We start from the raw sequence: 4,517 nt of genomic DNA on the forward strand, positions 1-4,517 counted from the left end.
GAATAATCAAAGGGATATAAAGCATTGCTGTGTGATCTGAGATTTCTGTAAGACAATCTAAATTGAACTAATAATTGCTGGGAAGAAGCACCCCAGCAGGGTACTTGAGACATGCTTTATTTATCCTCTCCTTTTATTTTGTTTCCATTAATCACATCTATTAGCCAACCCAAAGTGACTTACACAAGCAAATAAATATCCTCGTAACGTACCCATCCCTCTCCCTTCCATCTCTAAAATATGACTTTAAAGCCCCATGCCCTAGCCCTAGCACCTAATCCCACCACCCAATAATTAACCCACCCCATCAAGTAAACAACCTTACTGTCTGACTTCTCATGTTTTCATTTAATGTTAAAGTTTTGCAGTTATTGTGCAGTCAATGCATTTCTAAATTAGCAAACATTGTGTAAATTTTTTTCTCTGTTTGATATGTGAATATATTTATTAACATTTTGTAGTTTAAGATTGTGGTTTTATTTTAGCCTCTGTTTATACTTTAGACTTTATATCTGAATTTTCAGATTTCTTTAGTTCTTATAAAATAAAATGGAACAAAACTGTTTAAAGGGAATGTTATTTTCTTTCTAAACTTTTGCTTTTAAGTAAGCCTTAGAATAAATACAGAAATGTGTAAACATTTTATAGCAAATTTAAATGTTTTTCAATTTATAGTGTAACCTCATTTCCTCCTGTTCCCCAGCTGGCATAGTGAGCGAGCCACTTATTTGGAAGATCCATCAGTTCTGCTTATAGCGTGGTGAACTTGGAGGAGTGGAGATTGTGTTAGGAAGCTAGCATAACTCCATTTCATTCCCGCAGTAAAAATATTTTGCAGGAACTTCACATTACCAGCTGGGTGGCCAGTGGCTCTAACATGATGCTTTCTGCATCAGCCCCTAAGTTAGTGATGTAATTGCTTGTGTGTATGTCTTGAAAACCAGACTGACATGGTGTGTCTCAAGGACTTGGACGTGCCTGAAAAGAGACAGTGATGCCCACTCACTCCTGCTTCTGGCTCTGCCATTTTGGAGAATGGCAGTACCTGACCCACATGGTGCATCCTGGGATGCACTGAGTGGGGTCAGTCTGACAAATAAAGAATTTTTTCCCCTTAGTTTCCATCCAGCCTACCAAATAAGGGAAACATTCCCTTATATAGCAGATTGACCTTGCATATTGCATCTCAGGATGCACTGTGCAGTGTCAAGTATCGCCATTTTCCAAGATGGCAGAGCAGGAGACAGGAGCAAGTGGGCATCTCTGTGCCTCTTTTGAGGTATGACCTGAGGTGGAGGGATTCAAGTGTTTGGGGGAGCATACCACTAGACACCAGGGATTTTTTTTTTTTTAGTTGGGAGGAAGGGGAGTCGGCTGGAGGGGGGGATGCTACTAAACACCAAGGATTGGGGGTTCAGTTCAGGAAAGGGTCCAATGCAGATGCTTGTGGATTGTTTTTTTTTTTTTTTTTAAATGCCATCCATCCTGGTCTGTGTGAGTCAGTCGCTTCACATGCACTGACAGGAAGGGTGACATTTCACAATGAGCTCCTGATTACTGTTGTGATTTTAATGCAGCAATAATTTGCATGCCAATTGATTACTGCATCCCACAGTAAATATTTTTGTGGGAACCTCACATTGGAAGCTGTAGGGTCAGTTAGTGGTAGGGTTACCATATAGCTCCAGAAAAGGGAGGACACATTGATCCAGTCTGGGTTTTGCTTCCATTGACAACAATGGAAGTAAAACCCAGACTGGCTCAATCTGTTCTCCTTTTTCTGGAGCCATATGGTAACCTTATATTTGCATGTGTGGATAACTTGAAACCAGACTGGCATGGTGTGGCTTGAGAACCCCTGGCTAAGGGCTAGATTTACTAATGTGTATTAACACAAGTTCTGGGACCCATTGAAAATAATTAGGCTTAGATTAAATTACTTTTACATATGCTAACAAGTTAATTCATGTTAGAAGATTTAGCTCCTGAGGCAACAGATGATAAGGTGTCTTGCCAAAGGTTACAAATGCCAATTTGTTTTTATCTGATATAACGCCCTGCAGACATGCCATCTGGGCACTTCACAATACAAATAGTGGCAGAAAAGAATTTGGAAGCCAGAAGGAGGAAATGGAATTACAAAAAGCTTGACAGGAAAGAGAGACATTCTGCTGTAGCTTCCACAGGCTCAGCAAACTGATGTGCATTCCATTACACTGTTTGCCTATAGAATTTAGGAGAATGAAGGCTAAATCTTAGTCTAGAAGCTCAAGGCCTTGTGAAATAAAATAGGTCTTATGCTTCTTTAAATTGCTGGTGAGAGGGCAGCATTCGCAGGAAGTAGGGAAAATTGTTACAAAATATGTCAGCAGGATTTGAACCTTGGCTTTCCTAATTCTCAGGCTGTTGCTCTAACTCTTCAAGAGCCATCTTTTGGAAAATGATTGAGGGTGCTGAAGTCAGTCATCTATATAAAGTGCAGAGGGTTATGACTGTGGCTGAACAAATACTATATAAATGTCAACAGTGGAGCAGCTTCGTTATGCTAGCAAACGTTACCTGCGCATGTGACTAAATGAAAGATCGGGGAAGAAAAGTCCCACTATTCATTCTTTTCACTTACCTAATACAGTCTGTCCATACATATTCTCCTTTTATCCTCTAGCCCAGTGGTTCCCAAACCTGGTCCTGGAGGTACCCCAGCCAGTCAGGTTTACAGGATATCCACAATGAATATTCATCACAGATTTGCATTCAGTGGAGGCAGTGCATGCAAATCTCTCATTAATATTCATTGTGAATAACCTGAAAACCTGACTGGCTGGTGTGCCTCGAGGACTAGGTTTGGGAAACACTGCTCTAGCCCATCCACACCACACTTCCTCCTCAGCCAGTGCTTACCTGTCCTCTCCTCAGCCCATCTATTCCACATTTAGCTGTCAGTCAATCTATTAGTCTGTCCCCTTTCCCCCCAGGCTTGTCCCCACCATTTGTCTTTCAACCCCTCTATTCTCACATATTCTAATATCCTCATCCTCCTTTTATTTTTCTTTAATAATTCTGTGCTCCATTCTGTTCACCTACTTTGAGTCTGTCCTACTCTTGCATTTCCTTTGATTCAGCCTTCTGTTTCCATCCAGTTCCCAGCAAGTTCTTCCTCTTTAACCAGGGTCCCCCTCTCTGCTAGCTTGGCTCACTCATACCTTCATTGCTGCCCCCATTTTCACCTCAGGCAAGCTCAGGTCACCTCTGATTTGCCATCCCACATGGGATTGTTCTCCTGATTTGCTCTCCATGGACCTAGGCACACCCATATGTGCCAACATTTCAAAATGATTGGCGTGCCAAAACCAAATACAAATTACCTCTTCCTGGACACCGTGACACACAATATTAGGGGCACTCAGCACCCACAGAATTAGCTCTTATGGGCACATCCCTGCTTACTAGGTCTGCTTCTGTGGTCCTCCTCTTCCCCCTCCCCCCATCCTCTAAAGCAGTGTTTCATAACACGTGGTACATGTACCCCAAGGGATACACGAGACAGCCACAGGGGATATTTGGCAACCGGCAAAGAAGAACACTGATACCTCTTGCTTCCTCTCCCTTTCATGTGTCCTTCAGCAGTGGCAGTTCAATTTATATCAGGTACAGCAGCTGCATGGAGTATATGTAGAGGGGCACTCCTTAGTGAGACATCTGCTTTAGACTTACCCCTCTACCCACCCACCCCTAGAGTGACATGTCATATAACCTCCCTATCAACCCACTCATTACTTTACCTCACCCATTTCTATTCTTCTATCACCTTCTCCCACTACTCCAACCAGAGTTACACCTATCACACTGACCACCCTTCAACATCTTCTGTCCTTCTGTGACTGTTCTCTTGTGCTTGACTGCTTAAATATTTTAAATTTAAATGCTTTACTTTTTGTCTATTAGATTGTAAGCTCTTTGAGCAGGGACTGTCTTTCTTCTGTGTTTGTACAGCGCTGCGTACACTTTGTAGCGCTCTAGAAATGTTAAATAGTAGTAGTAGTAGTAGTATGCAGAAGAAAGAAAACTGATCCCTCTTGGTCCCTTCCCCTTTTATGATTAGAAAAATGACCAGTCAATAACAGTAGCAAAAGTAATTTTATTTCCTATGCTGTAATTAGAATATGTCAGTTTTTGGAATGTACATCTGACGGAGCTGGTTTTTGACATAGCATGATTTGTTACATTTCATTCTCAACTGTGCTCATTTCCATATTTTCTAAGTACAGACTAGTAAAAGGGGTGACAGGCCACACTTAAGTGGCTGTGATTGCATTTCTTGTATATTCTGAAGATAGTTTACACTTCTGTGTCATTATTATATGCTATTTATTTTTAGTTTTCATTTGATATATGCATAGAAAGCTGCCTGGTTCACTGGGGCCTATTTTTTTAAACAAACACCCCCCCCCCCCCCCCCCCCCCCCAAAAAAAAAAAAAAAGAGCAAAAAAGTTCTTCATAAAAGTGGAGAAGCTGA

The sequence above is a fragment of the Microcaecilia unicolor genome, chromosome 4 (assembly GCF_901765095.1).
Source record: "Microcaecilia unicolor chromosome 4, aMicUni1.1, whole genome shotgun sequence".
Lineage (NCBI taxonomy): Eukaryota > Metazoa > Chordata > Amphibia > Gymnophiona > Siphonopidae > Microcaecilia > Microcaecilia unicolor.